The sequence below is a fragment of the Capra hircus genome, chromosome 4 (genome assembly GCF_001704415.2).
Source record: "Capra hircus breed San Clemente chromosome 4, ASM170441v1, whole genome shotgun sequence".
Classification (NCBI taxonomy): Eukaryota; Metazoa; Chordata; class Mammalia; order Artiodactyla; family Bovidae; genus Capra; species Capra hircus.
In genome coordinates, this window is record NC_030811.1 from 110,599,785 (window position 1) to 110,620,407 (window position 20,623).

The 20,623-nt window shown below is 42.5% G+C and overlaps 1 protein-coding gene across 3 annotated transcripts in view; it reads left to right on the forward strand.

Annotated features, from left to right (window-relative positions):
- The window catches only part of CDK6 (cyclin dependent kinase 6), a 265,385-nt gene that overhangs the window by 186,596 nt on the left and 58,166 nt on the right, over positions 1–20,623 (forward strand). The window lies entirely within an intron of this gene.

Sequence of the window (20,623 nt, forward strand, 5' to 3'; positions counted from 1 at the left end):
ACAGAATGTTTAGATGGAAAAGGAATAGACAAGAGAGACATCTGAGCCATTTCAGAATCCTTTAGATGCTGTCAATTGGAGGAGAGATTAGACAGACTCAAGCACTATAGAGGGCGGAACTAGAACCAGAGATATTCAAATTACAGAAATAAAGATTTTTGCTTAGAAGGCGAAAAAAATCGAATGGTTAGAGTTATCTGAAGAGCAGATCAGGGCTCGTTCTCACTGGCTACCCAAGAAGAGACGAGGCCACTTCACACTGGAGATGTTTACAGTGGTATTCTTAGAGTGGGTGGGTGGGCTCGATGGCCTCCGGGGCACCTTTGACTCTGAAAGTCTGCGGTTCATGTGTGTGATTTTCATATCACAAGAAATAGCCAAAACAATATAACAACGATCTGCCAGGAAAAGAACCCACACCTTGGTACTAAACTCAGCCTGGTTAAAATTAAACAGAGAGGCTAATCAGAATCTAATCTGTCTTTGTCTTCTGTTTTTATTTCCATGGGAAAATGTGAGTCTGGAAGCTGAGTATTCTCCCAAGTTGGACATGTTATATTCAAAATGTAACTCCATGATAGCTCACAAGAAAGAAATGCAGTCAGCCGTTGTTTGCTTGCTCATTTGTTTGTTTTAACCAAAGGAAATTTTGTTCCTGTAACAAATCTGGGGACCTGCTTCTAGACCTCAGCAGATTCATCCCTAGCTCACAGAAGGGTATCAAAGTACACAGATGTTTAAGGCAGGCTTACTGTGTGCCAGTCACAGGACCAAACCTTTTCATGCATTCCCTTTTTATTTCTCACAATAAGAGATAGCTGAGATGCAGTGGTTAATGTATTTGTCTGACATCAAACAGAAAGAACGAGGGCTATTACTCCAAAGGAAGTCTTGTGAGTCTGGTGGTGTTTTTCTACCAAGGAGGGAAGGGGAAAAAAAGACTGCATTCAGCTGCAATGTTTGCTAAATAGGCTAAATAAGTGGCTCTGGAAGTGTGGTTCTTGGACCAGCAGCACCAGCATCACTTGGGGGACCTTTTGGAAGTGCAAATTCTTGGGCCTCACCCCACACCCACTGGATCAGAAGCTCTTGGGCCGGGGTTCAACAGTCTGTGTTTTCACAAGCCCTCCACGTGATCCTAACTCATCCTCCTGTGGGGAGGATGAGAGACTCACCAGCAGTGGTGTGGTTTACACACCAAGTCACGTCTGACTCTTTTGCAACTCCATCGACTGTAGCCCACCATGATTCCTCTCTCCATGGGATTCTGCTCCACCCAGGGATCAAACCCACACCTCCTGCTTTGGCAGGCGGATACTTTACCACTGAGCCACCAGGGAAGTCTCACCAGGGGATAGCAATCTTTAAATGTACGACTCCCAGACCTCTCTCTTGAAATTCTGATTTCTTATTGGGCTAGGGCCTGGCATTCCTGTCTTTAATTAAAATTGCCTCGTGTAGTTCTTCAAACAAATGTGGAAAATGTTGGGTTAAACACTTATGGTCAGAACCAGGAATAATTGACTGGCAATATTGCAGTGTGGGAGTCAAGACAGTCATTTCAGTTCATCCCATGAACAACTTGGTGCAGATGAGAGATGATTAGAGTTTGGAATTACTTTGATGTCTAGTGCTGTGCTCGGTTGCTCAGTTGTGTCCCGACTCCCTGGCAAGCCTATGAACTGTAGCCCGCCAGGCTCCTCTGTCCGTGCAATTTTCTAGGCAAAAATGCTGGAGTGGGTAGCCATTTCCTACTCCAGGGGATCCTCCTGACCCAGAGATCAAACCCACGTCTCCTGTACTGTCAGGCAGATTTTTTACCACTAGCACCAGCCACCTGGGAAGCCCTGATGTGTCTAGCTAGAATTATCCTCAAATGTAAGATTGGGTCCTTCTTTTGTTACGAGAGGAGGGGGATCAGTTATTTTTCAGTAGTATAAAACGTGAATCCCAGCCATAATTGATGATAAAAACCAATCTTTTTCTGGAAGATGTTAAAAGAAAGATGAAATTTAAGATCTGTAGTGTTACATTTTCTCTAGTAAGGAATGTGCTGCATTTTTAAGTATAGATAGCCACCACTTATGGGACAGTTGCAACCCATATTTTCATTTGACAGCCACTTTTCATTTTTACAGCCATATTTTCATTTTGCCACTGATGTGATAGTATAGTTGGTAGTCTGGTTCCTAGACTGGCTTGCAGAGAATCCTATAACAACCTAGAACATATACAAAACATTATTTATAAAAATTTTCTACTTAACAACAGTTTTTTCTATGGAAAATGCATTCTGTGTTCAGTCCAGGAGACAGGAGTACCCATCTCTGCACCCAGCACTGGATCTGAGAAGGGACTCTGATTGGAGGCATAGAGAGAGCCTCCTCTGACGTCAGCAGCAACGGTCTGCTTCACAGTTCTGGGGAAGCAAGCTGCTGGGTAGAGACCCACTGGCTCTTCAGATGTGCACAGAAGAAAGTAACCTTTCTCTAGGAGTCTTATCCTGGGAGAGCAAACGGAGAAATAATTGCAGGCAGCAGGAAGCCATATCAGAATCCAGACCCCTGTGCCTTTAAGGCTGAAGGACAATGAGTCCATCTGGGCCTGCCATACACGCCCTTCCTGGGGCGGGGGCTCTGTCTCCTGGGTAGTTCCTGCCGGTTTGGATGCAACCTTGAAAACAGCCATGGCATCTGACCCCTCTTCCTGCTCAGTTCACGTTTTGGTATTTCCTGCGATAACACCCAGATATCTGAATGTGCAGGCTGCTCAGTCCTGCCAGCTGAGTGCTGGGGTCCAGCCACCAGCTTGACCTGTGTCCAGCCTGACTCCGGATTCAGTGCTGACCCACCTGTTGTGGTGTCCAGCTGAGAGCACACGGGCCAGGCCTTCTGGAAGCAGACGCTCATTGCCTTAGCTGACCCTGCATCAGGGAATCCTGGCATGTGTCCCCTCCCTCTGGCTTCCTCCTTGTTGTTATGGCAGTAGTTCCCAAATCGTGTCATCTCTTTTAACACCTTCATCATTTTTGCCATACTCTTAAGATAACTATGCTTAGTTTTTTTCACTGTCTTAATTAGAGTTATCTCGCTAAACCCACACTCTGAGGACTGTTAATTCAGTTTGTAGATGAAGAACCACAGCCTTCTACAGGGAGTGTGAATAACTTGTCCATGGACGTACAGCTCTTCTGTAGGAGACCCAAATTTGAACCCTAGTCCGTCAGACTCTCTAATCTTTGATTTTTCCACTCTGCCACGTTTCTGCCTTGGCTGTGGTTTTACCTGTGAGGCCATATTTTTTTCTGCATTAATTTCCACATTATTACAGTGTAGCAGCAATAATATTTTAAGGAGGTGAAGATGCAAACCATGCGTCTAATAGCTTTGACTTCTAGTCTCTCCTACTCTCACTTTATAGTGGAAAAGCTGACCGGCTTTCTGTGACCTTGTGGAGAGGTCCTGCCTTGTATTCTAGAATGGGATACCTAAGAAATATGAACTCAGTAAAAAGAATCTTAGGGCAGATGGTTTACAACGAGCGAGAGAGTTTGAATACCATCTGTCATTATTATATGAGTTTAATAATTGCTACACTGACTTCCATGTGTGTGCACGCACTCAATCGTGTCTGATTCTTTGGGACCTCATGGACTGTAACCTGTCGGGCTCCTCTGTCCACGGGCAAGAATACTGGAGCTGGTTGCCATTTCCTCCTCCAGGGGATCTTCCTGACCCAGGGATTGAACTTGTGTCTCTTGCACCTCCTGCCTTGGCAGGTGGGTTCTTTACCAGCTGAGCCAGCAGGGAAGCCCCTGCATGTTTTACCTTCCTCCTTTAACTCTTCATCAATGGGTGATCCATCTTTACCCCACACTGAGTCATATTTTAAGACTGAAAAACATTGCTGCGAATAGGGTCAGTAGACAACTATCCAGCTTGAAGAGTGGGATGAGATGGATAGAGGGATGGACCGATGAATGATGGAGATTGATTTTCAACTTCATAGCAAGATAGATTCACAGTTGTTAACTCTCCAGGTATCGGTCTGGTGCCTTGTGATCATGGTCTGAACTGTTTTCTGTGGTTTGAAAGTTATGGGGTTTTCCAAGTGATGGCAAAGTCATAAAAAGAAAACGCACATTAAAAAAATAAAACGTGCTACTAATTCTTTGAATATAGAGATTGTGGTAAACAGATAGTAGTTCTTAGAAGTCCCAAGCTGCCAGCTAAAGTTGCCAGCTCTGTTGATCCCTAGCTAAAAAATGCCAGATGCCACCAAGAAGAATATAACAAATACAGTCCCTGTTAGAAACAAACAAGGCTTCATGATTTTACCCCGCCTCAGATGGTGGCCTCTCTCCGCTTGCCGTAATTGATTTCTATGAATTGAACACCCAGTAGCTGAGAAACTAAGAGTGAAACTGTCCTTTGTGGCTGAGTGGTCTGGGAGCAAACATCTTTAAAATGTCACTGAGTGCCCTGCCAACTGTCCTACTGGGTACTGTGTTGGCGTTCCCCATACTTGAGCACTTTCCTCAGTGACGTCAGGGAAATGAGGTCCTTGACCAGAGGCTCTGAACACCAAGGTACCCAGGCAGGCCCCAGCCACTGAGAGGAGACCCATCACCCCAGATTAGGTCAAAACATGTAAGTGGAAACCAGGGCACTCCCTGGACCTTGACGTTTCTTGTCTCTTCTTGGATGTTTTCTTGGCTCTCTTTTTTTCCTTCTTCAGAGAACCCACCGGATGGGAAAAACTCCAAAGAAGCATTTACTTGAGTGAGGAAATACCCAAGGTGGTGGTACCCAGGAAAAGAACTGATCTTGTTAAACAGTGCGCACAGGGGAGTTCTAAGTAAGAAACAAGGAGTACTACTTTTTAATCGTAGTCAGTGTTTTTTTTCTTATTCTTGATGTCCCTGATGTGGGGAAAGATTGAGAGCAGGAGGAGAAGGGGGTGACAGAGGAAGAGATGGTTGGATGGCATCGCCGACTCAATGCACATGAGCTTGAGCAAGCTCCGGGAAACAGTGAAGGACAAGGAGGCCTGGTGTGCTGCAGTACATAGGATCGCGAAGAGTCAGACATGGCTTATTGACTGAGCAACAACAATATTACTTTAACAGGAATGTATTTGTTTTCATGGTGTGTGCTGAGATGACCCCATCAGGCCAGGCTTTCCCTGTCAGGGCACCCCAACAGCTGCCCAGCTTCCCACCCCTTGGGCCTGACTCCCTGGGTCTGCCTGCCTGCCAGCCTATTTTCCTGTTTCTTGCCTATTTCCTGCCTCCTTCCGATAAATTAATCTTTCCATTGTCACCCTTTCCCCAAAACTTGTTAAAACTGCTGTAGGATCCTTGACCCTCGAGACCTTCTGAAGAAGAAGCCCCAACTGCATTCTGCCCATCTCACATCTTATTCTCCAAGATGTAAATGTATGTTCGTGAAAGGTACCTTGTGGCCCCAAAACGTGTCTTGAGGTTTTCTTCCTTAGAATCCTTTCAGTTCTCTTATCCTGGGTGGCCTCTTGCCCTCTCTAAATCTTCCAGAGCTAAATCTGGAAGATGTCTCTTCAGGGAGGAGAACCGCCCCCTCCCCAGGCCCCCCGACCTCCCGCCCCTACAAAAAACAAACCCTCAATAATGAGACAAACATCCCAGTTCAAAATGGGTGAAAGATTTAAACATTCACGTCACCAAAGAAGATACAAGGACATGAAATAGGCATATGAAAAGATGTTCTGTGTCATTGGTCAGTGCGTGCATGCTCACTCAGCCGGCTCTGTGTGACCTCCATGGACTGTAGCCCACCATGGAGCTGAGTGTCTTTATCTGTAAAATGGAGAGACTGGGATAAGATGCTACATCCGTGGTGTTCCGACCTTCACAGAGGTATCCGTATCCTTCTACAGTCTAAGAGTGCCCAGCCCTTTTCGTTCCCCTACTCAGCTTTGTTCAGAGCAGTTTGATGTCATCTTTTTCATTTACTGGGCTTCTGGAATCTAAAAGGGTTTTACAACACAGGAGTAGATGTCATCCAAGAGTCACTCTAACTCTGATATTCTTTGCTTTGGGGTGAAACTGTGGCTTGGTCATTTCTAGAATTCTTAACATGTCATGCAGAGCTCACCCTTGCTGACAGAGGTTGTTATGACGCATGCTTGTCATGGTTCTGAGAACTCGACATGCGTTATACTATTTAATCCTCCCAGGCAGCTTGCCCCAGGATCCCACATCTGGTTGCTGGCAGAGCTTAAACTCAGAGCTGTACGGCCTGTGACAGGTACACTGACGTGTAATGAGCTATACTAGAAAGCCGGGTGGGCATATAAATATACAGGGCAGCAGTTATAGATGCGCGTACCTGGGGGGGATAGTTGTGTGTGCATGTGTGTACATGCCTCCCTCTCTACTGTTCCTTTTTTTACACATTTAAATATATAAAATAATTCATGTGGAATGTCTATGAAAGTCTAAACCAGTTCTGTCCAATAGAAAAGAGAATGTCAAAAAAAAAAAAGAAAAGAAAAGAGAATGTCAACCATGCCATTTTAAGTTCTCTACAGTCACATTAAAAGTAAAAAGAAACAAGTACAATTGATTTTTTGACACAACATATCCAAAATGTAAACATGGAATAGGGCTTCCCTGGCTCAGATGTAAAGACTCTGCCTGCAATGCAGGAGACCCGGGTTCAATCCCTGGGTTGGGAAGATCCCCTGGAGAAGGGCATGGCAACCCACTCCAGTGTTCTTGCCCAGAGAATTCCATGGACAGAGGAGCTTGGTGGGATCCTGTCCATGGGGTGACAAAGAGTCGGACATGACTGAGCAACTAACGTACACGCACATCCAAAATGTTATTATTTAAATGTGGAATAGCTATAAGAATATGGATCATACATTCTATTTCAATACTAAATTGTTAAACTCCAGTATATGTTTTATGCTGACAGCACATCTCAATTCAGACTAACCACATTTCAAGGGCTCACAGACACATGTACTATATTTTATGTTGTTGTTCAGTAACTGGAGTGGGTAGCCATCTCCTCCGCTAGGGGATCTTTCTGACCCAGACGTGAAACCCCTGTCTCCTGCATTGGCAGATAGATTCTTCACCTGAGCCACAGGTTTAAACCATCAAATGAAAAGATAAAGAAGAAACAGACAACTCACTGTTTGTTGGGAAGGGGAGAGAGAAAGAGTCCATGCCCTCCCACCCTAGGCTTCTTGATTCTCAGTCTTCTGTCCCCTACATTGTCATCTCTAGTTTGGGTGGAGGCCAGAGACGTCGGGGTCCTTGATGTAAAACCAGTAGAGCTGATGTTGGTGCAGCTGCCTGGCCTTTGTCCCTGAATCAGTGACACTTAAGTGCCAGCCTGTAAATACAGTCTTACCAGCCCTGGCTGATCAGTCTTCCCCACTGAGTCCTCTTCAAAAGCGCATGCACCTGGAGCCTCCGTCTCCACACTGCGTGACTCTGCAGGCCGTTTTCAGAAACAGGAATTGTGTGGGAAGGAACAACTTAGGAGATACAGATGCCAATTAGCTTTATTAAAAAAAAATGTTTGAGAAATGAAAGTGTCTTTCCTATTCTCCTATCCGAAATCCATTCCCAAAGACAATCCCTGGATATATTTCCAGATCTTTATTGCACATTCGAAAGTGTGTGTTTGCACACATCTATGTATGTATATGTGTAGATTTGGATATAGATATAAACTCATGCACACTTCTGTCAGTTTATCTCACATAAATGGGCTTATGCTGTACATATGTTGCCTTATTCATTTTATTTTATCACAATACATTAGGTCAATTCATAGAAATCAAACTCATTTTTAAACTGCTGAATCATTGTCAGCTCATTTATTTCATAATTTAATTTCCCATTGATGAGCATATATGGATTGGTTGGCTGGTTGCATTTGGTCTTATTACAGACAGTATTGCAGTTAAATCCTGTGCTTATTTTGTGGAATATTTGCCCAAGTATTTCTGTATGGGTAAATTCCAGAAGCAAAATTATAGGGTCAAATAACATGCCTATTTAAAATTCTGCTAGCTAAACCAAATTGCTCTCCAGCAAGTAAACTCTGTTTTTACCTTAAGGTGGGAAATAGGATTGAGAGTCTCAAAAATGAAGAAAAATTGTCAAAAATAAAACAAGACAAGGACTCTTACGTAAGCCCTGGCTTCCTCCTGCTGCCTGTACGCCTTTTTAAAAATAATGTCAAGAGGAAAACTTGAGTGAATATGGTAGTTATAAAAACTGCTGTTAAGTTGGTTTGAAGCCTGAGGGACCTCTTTCAACTGTAAAATTGACTGTGGGTTTCCTTTTTATCAGTTGTGTAGTGATAGGGAAGAAATCAACCTTATTTTGTCAGTTAAAAAAAAATTAAGATAAAGACCCAAGCAGTTTTTCAGACTAGTTTCTTCCAGTGCACAGATAGCATGTGAAGATCATTCTCTAGAGTTCCGTAGTGTGGAAGCTTGGAGAATAATGTATATTGAGTTTTGATCTTCCTTCCAGTCTGGATGTAGACATGGGTACTCTTCTTCCATAGTCAGCAGACCTCATGCATCTTTCCTTCAGATTTTGCCTTCTGGGGGACTTCCCTGGTAGCTCGGTTAGTAAAGAATCCACCTGCAGTGCAGGAGACCCTGGTTCAGTTTCTGGGTCAAGCAGATCCACTGGAGAAGGGATAGGCTGCCCACTCCAGTATTCCTGGGCTTCCCTGGTGACTCAGCTGGTAAAGAATCCACCTGTAATGCAGGAGACCTGGGTTCAGTCCCTGGGTTGGGAAGATCCCCTAGTGAAGGGAACAGCTACCCACTCCAATATTCTGGCCTGGAAAATTCCATGGACTGTATAGTCCATGAGGTCGCAAAGAGTCAGACATGACTGAGCAACTGTCACTTTCTTTTCACTTTCTTTGCCTTCTGAGTCTATTCGTGGGAGTAACTCTGGAAGCCCCTGCATCAGCCCTGACCTTGAAAGAGAAAATGAATCTAATAGTCTCTGAGTTCTACATCAGTCATAAAGTCTTAGGTCTTGCTCGTCGCATCTCTCAACCATTGATTTGGATTAAAAAATTTGATTTGAGGCAAGAAGTGGCCCATTTTTTTAAATATAAAAACACTGGCAGAGAAAGTAGCTATAGTGTACATTGATAGCCAGCTGTTACTAGTCTGATCTTTACTCAGTCAAAGGCAGACTTCTCATTACTGTTTCTGGTTTTTACGAACATGAGTTGCTTCCCAGCAGTACAGAATAAAAAGTACCAGGCCTACACAAAGTTATTGCAGCCGGAGCTTGGACCTCTGATCTGAGTTGAGTCCAGCCTTGGTAAAGCCTATAAGCCATGATGTTACATTTCATTTGTTGCTTTATAGCAGTCATGCAGCTATATTGGCAAGACAATAACTATAGTGAATAGTACGGTAAGTCCCCTAGATGGGAACCGTCAAGTTGCACATTTTGAGCGTTGCAGGCATGCTTTCACATGTCCCATCACATAAGTTAGTTCACCTGTCTGGCATGCGTTGCCGTGTGCATGCATCCTCCACAAGTGCTTGTGTTTTTGTGTACTTTACGGTATACAGAGTACAGTAGTACCGTGCTAGTACAAAATAGGAGTGTTCATTTATTTGGTACTAGTTCAAGAGCTTCTTAGAATATGCAAGCTTAGATGAAAATACTTCTTTAAAAATTATATTTCAAGTCTGTAAAATAACTTCACTCTGGAGAATTTTGAATGGGAATGTACATTAGCTATTACAGATATTGGATTAATAGATTAAAAATCAGGTATCTTTTTAATCCAGTGACTTCACTGGGACCACATTTGTTAAAACTGAGTTCAGTTTTGTGTGTGGTCTTTAGGATTTCATTGGATCCTTAGTACATATATTTATTTCAGCAGATATGACATTCTTGTGGGAAAAGTATTATAAACTTATTACAGTAGAGTACTGTATAGCCGACGTGTTAGTTGGGTACCTAGGCTAACTTTGTTGGACTTAGGAACAAATTGGACCTACAAACAGATTCTCAGGACGGAACTCGTTTGTGTACAGGAAACTTACTGTACAGCGTATTTCAGGTAAATGTAAATTTTATGGGATTTCATTGTATGCCTAAACAATTTCCCACAGAATGGTGCTAAAGAGCTAAATTACAACAAATAGTAAGATGTGACAAAAAATTCTGCTTGGTCTTGTCCTGCAGCGATAGGTTACAGTGACAGTCTGTTGTAGCTCCACGTGGCCGCTGCTGTGGGATCTGGGTCTGTCTGATACCCGTGCCCCACTGTTGTATACTGCGTTCCTGCCTCCCATCGGTCCTTCCCGTAGTGGCTGGAGGAGCTGATGTCTGATAAGACTCATTGCTTGGCTTAGCTGAGAAGCACTGGGCATTTTCTCATAAAAATAGAAGATACTACCTGGTTCTTTCTTTTCCTCCTTTCGTCTCCTCTTCTTGCTGCAGACTCTCCCTGTCTCTCCTCCACTCCCACTCTGTTCTTCTTTCCCTTCCTCCTCCCAATTTAACTGGGAAATGCAGAGCATCCAACATGGCTTCCTGTATATACCTTCCCTAATAATACATGGTAGTATTGAGTTTCTGATTTACTGCTTCAATTTTGCTGGGCAAATTAAATTTGCAGGGATCCAAATTTACTCAGTGATAGGCTTAAGAGCTGTTGGCTGCTTGGGGGGTGTGTGTGTGTGTGCGTGCGTGCACATTTACACAACCAATAATCTGGCAAATGTATCTCTAAATCTTGTAGTTTTCTTATAAACATCTTAGAGTTTTAATATGAGGGGGAAAAAAGTGTGGCAGAGACAGCTACAGACATGTGGGCTGTGTTTACTCACAACTTGAAATATTGCAAAAGACAATTCAGAATGGCAGGTTTCCGGTGGAAATTAGATTTTACTATGAGCTAAGCTAGATATTACTAGCTCTTGTCTTATCACTGGCACAATTAGAGTTTTCTGGACACTCTCAGTCCAGATCTGGGAGAAGATCCAAAACTTTGGAAGTTAGGGATCAGGAGCCTGCCAAATGTGTTTGTACTATGTTGTCCAGCTGTTTAACTGATAATAACTTTACATACTATTATTTCAATATGAAGAAGTAGTTTGGAAGCCAAATGCTGTGTCCATTTTGCTGGTCAGAGTCTTACAGAATTCTCCGGATATCAGCATAAAATAAAGTTAATTTTAGAGGCACTCAGGTATTTGGGATACAGCCCCAATTAAAAGTGGCACTGAACTGAAATACATAGACATTTCTCACTTTTATCTCAACTGATACTTTTTTTATATATTGAGTAAAAACAGTTTCTTGGTGTATTACATCCATGAGCTCTCAATCAGAACACATTAAAAATATTAGAAGCTTTTAGTTTAAAATGATGCCTACTGCCCTTCTCTGTTTCTTACTAAAAAGGTGAAACCTCTAACACTTATAACTGGCAATGAAATAATTATCTAAATTATTTGAAAGAATTCCCATTTAGCCAGAACTGGATTTAAAATCCTGTTTGGTGATTCAGGTATGTCACGTGCACCTGGAAATAAATAGATCTTTCTTTCCCTCCCTCATTCCCTTTTTTAGAAACAGAGCTGTTTGTAGTTCAAAACATAGTCAGCTATTTCCACCACAGATCCTAGTGAGATCTCCACAGTGGTACTGACTCCCCTCTGCCATCAGTGTTATATCTCTTCTCTCTTGGGTATGAGCACAAATACCAGGAAAACATATGTGCCAGAAGAGATCAGGGGAGGGGAGGAGAAGAGGATATTTAGTAGGTGGAGAGCAGTATGTGGGGAAACATGCGAGATATTAAGACTGATCTAAGAGCTACTCCGGAGAAGGCAATGGCACCCGACTCCAGTGTTCTTGCCTGGAGAATCCCAGGGACGGGGGAGCCTGGTAGGCTGCCATCTATGGGGTCGCACAGAGTCGGACACGACTGAAGCGACTTTGTTTTGCAGCAGCAAGAGCTACACAGAGACTGTTAGACGTTTACAGAATGAGCAAAAGTAATGTCTACGTTTTGTTAACTACACATTGTCTGTCTGGGGAGACTATCCTTCTTAGAAGAATGAGATAAACTAAAAGAATAAAATTCTTGTTACTTTTGAAAAAATACTACCAAACAAGCAATAGTCCCTAGAAGCCTAAAAAATGATACAAAACTCTGAAAATGATTAACTAGCAAAACCAGAAGAAATTTCTAAAAATCAGTAGACTAACTCAAGACAGTGCTAGAAGACATACTCTCTAAACGAGAAACAGTGGAATCAACACAAGTGTCCGTCGACAGATGAACGGTTAAAGAGGGTGTATGTGTGTGTGTGTGTTTGTGTGAGACACGCACAACGGAATATTCCTCAGCCATAAAAAAGAATGAAATAACACCATTTGCAGCAACATGGATGGGTCTAGAGATTATTATACTAAGTGAAGTTAATCAGACAGAGAAATACTAATATCATATGATACCATTTATATGTGGAACCTAAACAGAATTATGCAAAAGAACTTAAAACAGAAATAGACTCACAGACATAGAAAACAAACATATGGTTACCATAGGGGAAAGGGAGGGAGGGATAAACTAGGTCTTGGGATTAACAGAGACACACTACTATATATAAAATAGATTTTTATAAAAAGGAAAGCAGTGACCTACTATATAGCACAGGGAACTATATTCAATACCTTTTAATAACCTGTAATAGGAAAGAATATGAAAAAGAATATATATATATATAACTGAATCACTTTGCTGTACACTTAAAACTAGCACAACACTGTAAATCAACCATGCTTCAATAAAAAATAGAAGAGAAACAAAAGGCAACAAGAACTGAACATCCTGAAATGTAGAAACAGTAACTGAAATGGAAAGGGAGATACAGAAGATGTGAAATTATAAAGAAATCAAGTACAGTAGCACAACTGAAACCTGAGACTAGGGAGTAAAAAGAATTAATATAGGAAACGGAATCTTTGCTGTAAAGGACAATATTGAGACGTTCTCACGGAACACTGATGAACGAAAGTGTTCATGGTTTAAATGGTAAGAAAAGGACAAATATGAAGACGAGGAATGGGAATCTGGCATAAGAAAGCAGTGGTCTTGACATGCAGTAATCAAAACCATAGACTAAGACATGACTTGAGTATATGGATTGAAAGATCTCAACAATATTTTGACGAAAATCATTACAGAAGAGAAAACCAGTATTTTGGGATGCTCAGGGCTATGGGTACAGAACTCAAATCAACTTAGATAAGCTGAAGACTAAGGAACTTGTTAGCTCACATAAACGGTGATTCCAGAGATAGATGAGCTTCAGAGTCGGCTTGACCTACAAGCTGCAGCTCCATTTCGCTGAGACTCTCTTCATTGTGGTGGCATCTTTGAAGACTGTCTTCCATCATGGCCAAGTGGTTCTGGTGGTTCCAGGTTTTGGACAAGGAACACATTCTTTTGTCGCAGAGTTCCAAATTGGTGCACTGAGATTCATCCTGAGAACTGTTACGACACATGGCTACATTTAAACCAAGGAATGAGACCAGAGAAGTGGGATTTGCTGATCAGATGGTGGTCTGAAGAACATCAGACTGACATAAAGCTCACCCTGGGACGTGTTAGAATTGCACAGAGAAAGGAAAAAAGCCTGTGAAGACAAATAAACTTACCTGAAAGCCATCCAAGAAGAAAGGAAAATCAGGCTGACCTCAGACTTCTCTTTTATTCTGAAAGTCAGAAGAGACTAGAGAAATGGCTAGATTTGTGAGGGAAAGTCTGTGACCCCAGAACATAGAGGTTCCAATATGTAAGGATTCCGTTACTGCCTTGTTTGTTTATTAAATACCAATTGGGCATACTTGATTCGACTGAGAGGGATATCAAAATGAGCACATCAAGAGTAGGTGACCACAGATTGTAAATTGGCGCAGCCACTATGGAAAACAGTGTGGAGGTTCCTCAAAAAACTAAAAATAAATTTCCCATGTGATCCGGGGTATACCGAGACAGAACTATAGTTCAAGGAGACACATACACCCCTGTGTTCATAGGATGACTATTTACAATAGCCAAGACATCGAAACCACCTCAGAGTCCACTGACAGATGAATGGATAAAGAAGATATATATGGTGTATACATTGGAATAGTAGCCATTGAAAAGAATAGTGCCATTTGCAGCAACAAATGGATGGGCCCGAAGAACACCATACCAAGCAAATTAAGTCATAAAGAGAAAGACAAATACCATAGCCCTTCTACGGAATCTAAAATACGACACAAATGAACATATATACAAAACAGAAATAGACTCAGAGATGTAGAGGGCACGCTTGTGGTCGCCAAAGGTGGGGGCGGGGACGGAAGTACTGGGAGTCTGGGATCAGCAGATGCAAACTGTTATATATTGGATGGGTCAACGGCAAGGTCCTGCTGTACAGCACGGGAGGCTATATTCAATATCATGTGATAAACCATAGTGGAAAAGAATAGGAAAAAGAGTATATATGTATCAACGGAGGCACTTTGCTGTACAGCAGAAATTAACACAGCATTGTAACTCAACTACAATAATTTTTTTTTTTTTTAAAAAGAAAAGAATGGGTGACCACAGCACGAAAGGACTGGTGAGATTCCCTGTGGGACACACTGTCTGTAGACACCCAGCTCTTCCCAGAAGTTCTGAGAACCGTGGCTTCAGCAGCCCTCACCTGTTGGTACTGGCCATCTAATGACCCCATAGGAATGTGGTCGAACTAGTATATTTTTCACAACAGCATCTGGATGAAGCTTAAAAGCAAATAATTTCATTATAAATTAATGGTCCTTATTATGAGAATAGCCCTATAATTGGACTTCAGAAACTCCCCTGAAGAAGCTTCAGGCAGAGTGTACCATCAGATTTAAAAGTCTAATTAAATGGGTCTAAAATTATGTTTCATTTTAGGCCACCTATGACTAGAAAGAAATGGTTTCCAAAGGCCTTTAAAAAAAGAAGAGGAGTCTGTCAAAGGAAAGATGAAATAGAAAGGGAGATGAATGGGATAAGGAACAATTATAAAGATGTAAAACGGAGTAGCCAAATTACAGCCCCCTTCGGAGGCACAAAGAGAGAACTGACACTTAGGAGGACTGCAGAAATGATACAAAAGGCAGATATGGGTAAACTTTCAAGTGTGATACATACCTTTCTATGTAATTCCTGACATTTTCCCATTTTTCTTTTAACCCTGAAATGTTCTATTTAAAGATTACCTATATTGATACAAAAAAAAAAAACACAAACTGGAGTCAATCAACATGTTCAACATCAGTGGAATTGCTTTGTAAATAACCACGTATCAGTACGATTTATGAGGAGGGTCGAAATAGGAAAGTGCGTGCTGTGCAGCTGAGAGGGCCCACCAGCTTGTCATTCGTGTTGCTGGATGCCACTGTGTTGTTAATATCACTGCCTCCATTACTCATTGTTGAGATATTGACATGCTTCCAGTTCTCTCGGTGCTAAAAGACTCACTGCCCCGAGAATCCCGTTTCCTACATGCCCCTGCCTCTCTCTCCCCAGATCACAGGGCTTCCCTAGGATCCAGCGGAAGGGTTGTTGTCCCTCAGTCATGTCTGACTCTTTGCAATGGACTGCAGCACGCCAGGCCTCCCTGTCCATCACCAACTCCTGGAGTTTACTCAAACTCATGTCCATTGAGTCAGTGATGCCATCCAACCATCTCATCCTCTGTCATCCCCTTCTCCTCCTGCCCTCAGTCTTTCCCAGCATCAGGGTCTTTTCAAATGAGTCAGCTCTTCACATCAGGTGGCCAAATATTGGAGTTTCAGCTTTAGCATCAGTCCTTCCAGTGAACACCCAGGACTGATCTGCTTTAGGATGGTCTGGTTGGATCTCCTTGCAGTCCAAAGGACTCTCAAGAGTCTTCTCCAACACCACAGTTCAAAAGCATCAATTCTTTGGCACTCAGCTTTCTTTATAGCCCAACTCTCACATCCATATATGACCACTGGAAAAACCATAGCCTTGACTAGATGGACCTTTGTTGGCAAAGTAATGTCTCTGCTTTTGAACATGCTATCTAAGTTGGTCATAACTTTCCTTCCAAGGAGTAAGCGTCTTTTAATTTCATGGCTGCAATCACCATCTGCAGTGATTTTGGAGCCCAGAAAAATAAAGTCAGCCACTGTTTCCCCATCTATTTCCCATGAAGTGATGGGACCAGATTGCATGATCTTAGTTTTCTGAATGTTGAGCTTTAAGCCAACTTTTTCATTCCCCTCTTTCACTTTCATGAAAAAAGTTGGTTTCAGATGTACAGCAAAGTAATTTAGTTATACATACGCTCAGACGATGGAGAATCTGCCTGCAGTGCAGGAGACCCAGGTTCAGTCTCTGGGTCAGAAAGATCCCCTGGGAAAGGGAATGGCGACTCACTCTAGTATTCTTTCCCAGAGAACCCTATGGACAGAGGAGCCTGGTGGGCTACAGTCCATGGGGTCGCAAAGAGTTGGACACGACCGAGTGACTAACACTTTCACTTTCATACATGAATCTGTCTTTTCTAAAATTTTTTTTCCCATACATGTTATAACAGAGTATTAAGTAGAGGTCCCTGTGCTATACAGTAGGTCCTTTTTGCTTATCTGTTTTATATATTGAAGAAGGAAATGACAACCCACTCCAGTATTCTTGCCTGGGAAATCCCATGGACGGAGAATCCTGGAGGGCTACAGTCTGTAGGGTCGCAACAGAGTCAGACATGACTGAGTGACTAAAAACAAGTTTGTTTCCTAAGTCTGTGAGTCTGTTTCTGTTCATAAGCTGTTTAAAAGAGAACTTTCTCAGGCTGGAGGCAAAAGAGATGGGACAGAAGAGGAAGTCAGATTCCAAGCGTGAGAAGGATTTGACCCACTGTCACAGCCTCTGAGATTAGAACCAGAGAGAGGCCTCTGGAGGGGGCGGAGGGCCACTGAGAGCCAGCAGGAAATCAGGAACCTCCATAAAACAGCCACATGGAACTGGGTTCAGCCAGCAACCCAAGTGAGACGAGAAGCAGATCCAAACCTCCAGAGTGGAATACAGCCCTTTGTGAGACTCTAAGCAGAGAACCAGTTAAGCCAAGCCGTACCTGCACGTGTCATCTGCAGAACTTTGAGATGAATCATGACGATTGCTTTAAGCTACAAAATTGGTGGCAATCTGATACAGCAGCAGCAGAACCAATATATAAAATAATAACAACACAACAAGAACAAATACACCCGGCAGGATGGGATGGGAGAAATGGTAAATGCTGCCGAACACTCTGTTCCCCGTGGCTGGGGAAGTGTTTTCAGGCTGGGATCCTCTACACAGTGAGCTGCTAGTTCTGAAGGCCAGGAGGACCCAGGGCGAGTCTGCACTCAGCACTCAGCTAAGAGTTTACATAGGATTGGGTGTCTGGGGGGAAAACACACGTATCATTCTGTGTACGAAAAGTTGTTTTAGAGATGGGCTGTTTTAACAAAGGGGCTTCTCTGGTGGGTCAGTGGTAAGAATCCTCCTGCCAATGCGGACTTGGGTTCAGTCCCTGGGTGGGGAAGATCCCCCGGAGAAAGAAATGGCAACCCACTCCAGAATTCTTGCCTGGAGAATCCCATGGACAGAGAAGCCTAGTGGGCTACAGTCCTTGGGGTCTTAAAAGAGTCGGACACAACTTAGCGACTAAAACAGTTTAAAAAAAAAAAAGAAAAAAAATCTTAACTAAGTGGCCTTGTACAGTGCTGTGATTCAAAGAGAGTGAGCATATTTGTAGATTCTTGTTTGTTTTCCTAAGGTTACTATTGTGTATAGTAAGAAATTGGTGAGAAGAAGAAATTATACAAAGGGGAGATTGTTTTGACAGTAGGTCCATGCTGTCTCATTTGTGTGTAATTTCTTCTGGTACAACTGTAAAACTTGGACAAGCTTTTCAAGATGTATTAGCAGAGTTCTGGCTGTTAAATGAAAGCTGCTTACATCAGGCTTCAACTCGACTTAGAGGTCCAGTGAGTTGCTTTGTGCCATGGGTTACATGGGTAACATGGAAGGTTGCTAATATATGCTGGAATTCCATAAAGGTTGGCACTCTGGAGCCAGCCTGCCTGGGTTTAAATCCCAGCTCTTTCGCTGACTAGCTGTGTAGTCTTGGGCCAGTTACTGAACTTCCCTCCACCTCAGTGTCCTTTTCTGTGAAAATGGATGATGAGAGGAACTCTCTGCTAGTATACTGTGAGCTTTAAGTGCTCAGACCACCACCTAGCACCTTGATCGGCAGCAACAAATGTTAGCTATAGTTATGTTTGTTATGCTTTCCCAAAACATGCAAACATTCCTGAAACTGGGTCTTTCTGACTCCTTGGACCCGAAAAACAATTAAGCCCAAGGATCCCCTAACTGCAGCTGACCTACCCGTTGTGTACCAGCAGGCCAACCCAGGAAATCGGGTTACCTGGCATCCCTTTCTGTCGCTCCACATTGGTGGAGCTTTACCGATAATGTGGCCTTATACTCCTTATCAGATAAATCTTCATTTTTTAACACCTTAAAAGAACATTCTCTATCTGCTCTTTTATGAAATGATGTTTCGTAAGATAATAGGCATGCTGTGGTATAGCAGAATAATATTAAAATAACTTTAGAAATGCTAGGTTTAGTTTCCTTACTCAGGATTTATCAGAGCCTTTATTATTAATGTGAATTTTCAATGTCCAAGGATATATAGTGCATTTCTCTGCAAACATATTTGACCACAGAACATATTTTTCAAGATACGCCTCTTCGAATTTCCTAGGAGTGTTCTGCACATCCAGTTTGGTAAACAGCTGCCCTGAAATACAAGCATATTTTACCAAGATTATTTAGTATTTAAAAATTAAGATTTTTAGGAATTGTAGTTTGTTCTGAAAGAGATTTTATAGTTCCAAATATTTATATCTATGTATGTTTACAAGTTTCCCCGGTGGCTCAGTGGTAAAAGATCTGCCTACCAGTACAGGAGATGGGGTTCAAGCCCTGGGCTGGAAAGACTCCCTGGAGAAGGAAATGGCAACCCACTCCAGTCTTCTTGCGAGTAAACAACAGAAATGTATATTTACCCAGATTCAACTTAGATGAAGCAAGGGAGAGTCTAATTCTTATTTTTTAGATTAAAACCGGCCCTTGTTAGGTCAGGTTAACAACTTTTCCCAGTAGTCCTTCTCTGAGATAGATAATGAAGATCTCGTTGTACAAGAACAGGATTCTCTGCTTGGCAAAGACTCAGTCATCAAATGCATATTGAATTAGGCAGTCCACATGTCATCCATAAAGTTAGGGCGGCCTTTTTAAAAAACAGCCTGTAGGGGCCTTCCCAGGCGGTCATCCAGTGGCTAAGACTTCATCTTCCAGTGCAGAGGGCACAGGTTTGATCCCTGGTGGGGAGTGAAGATCCCAGGTACCTCATGACCAAAAAAACGAAAGCATAAAACAGAAGCAATATTGTAATGAATTCAATAAAGATTTTTAAAAGCGGGGGAAGGAGGGTGTGGGCAAATTGGGAGAGCAGCATAGATTTACATATACACTACCATATGTAAAATAGATAGCTAGTGGGAAGTTGTTGCGTACCACAGGGAGCTCCCAGTGGTGCTCTCTGTGATGCCCCGGGGGGGGGGGGGAGTGTGTGTGGGGTGGAGGGGAGGCTCAAGAGGGAGGGGACACATGTATACTTATGGCTGACTCATGTTGTTGAGGACAGAAACCAGCGCAACATTATAAAGCAATTTTCCTCCGATTACAAATAAATTTTAAAATAATTTTTAGAAGACTTAAAAAAAATACTTAAAAAATAAAACAGCTTGTATTTTCAGCCAGCACCGCTTATTGAGGTGGTATCTTCTATAAGCTAACCCTCTCTGTGAAGAAATTCCTTCCTTTTGTTCTGAACTTACCTCTCCCAAATGCTAGGGACTGCTTCTTTGATTTGGTATTCGAGAGAAGTGAACGCAACCAAGTTGCTTGTTACCGATTTTGTAGGCTTCAGCCTTCTCACCTTCTTGGTGTTTTCCTTTCTGAAGTAAAAAGTCCTCATTCTTCAGGGTTTCAGTTGACTGTGAAGATACTACACTCTTGCAGGCTAACAAATTAGCCTGCCACAGTTTCATGGGTGCTGACAGAAAACAGAAGGCTCCTGGGTTAGAGACAAAGGCTACTTTCTTACTCACTGCAAAGGTAGTAGCTAATTACATATTTATTAGAGTTCCTGGTTTAAAACCTGTCTGTCCCATCACTCATGAAACTCTGGACCATCTCTGTTTTTCTCACCACCGTATCCCTAATAGCTCACATAGCACGGTGTGGAGGGGGCACCGAGTAAATAAATAATGAATGAATGAACACACTACGGTCTCTCTAGCTCAGAGCCTGTCTATCATTCTGAGTAGCAGAATGGGCCAAAGGCATTCTATTCGTCCATGCCTTTCTCTAAACAGTTTTTTTTTGTATTTCTCCCTGTTCACACAACCTCAAGATTTGTCTTTAGTGAAGTTTAATCGTTTTTTATTTTA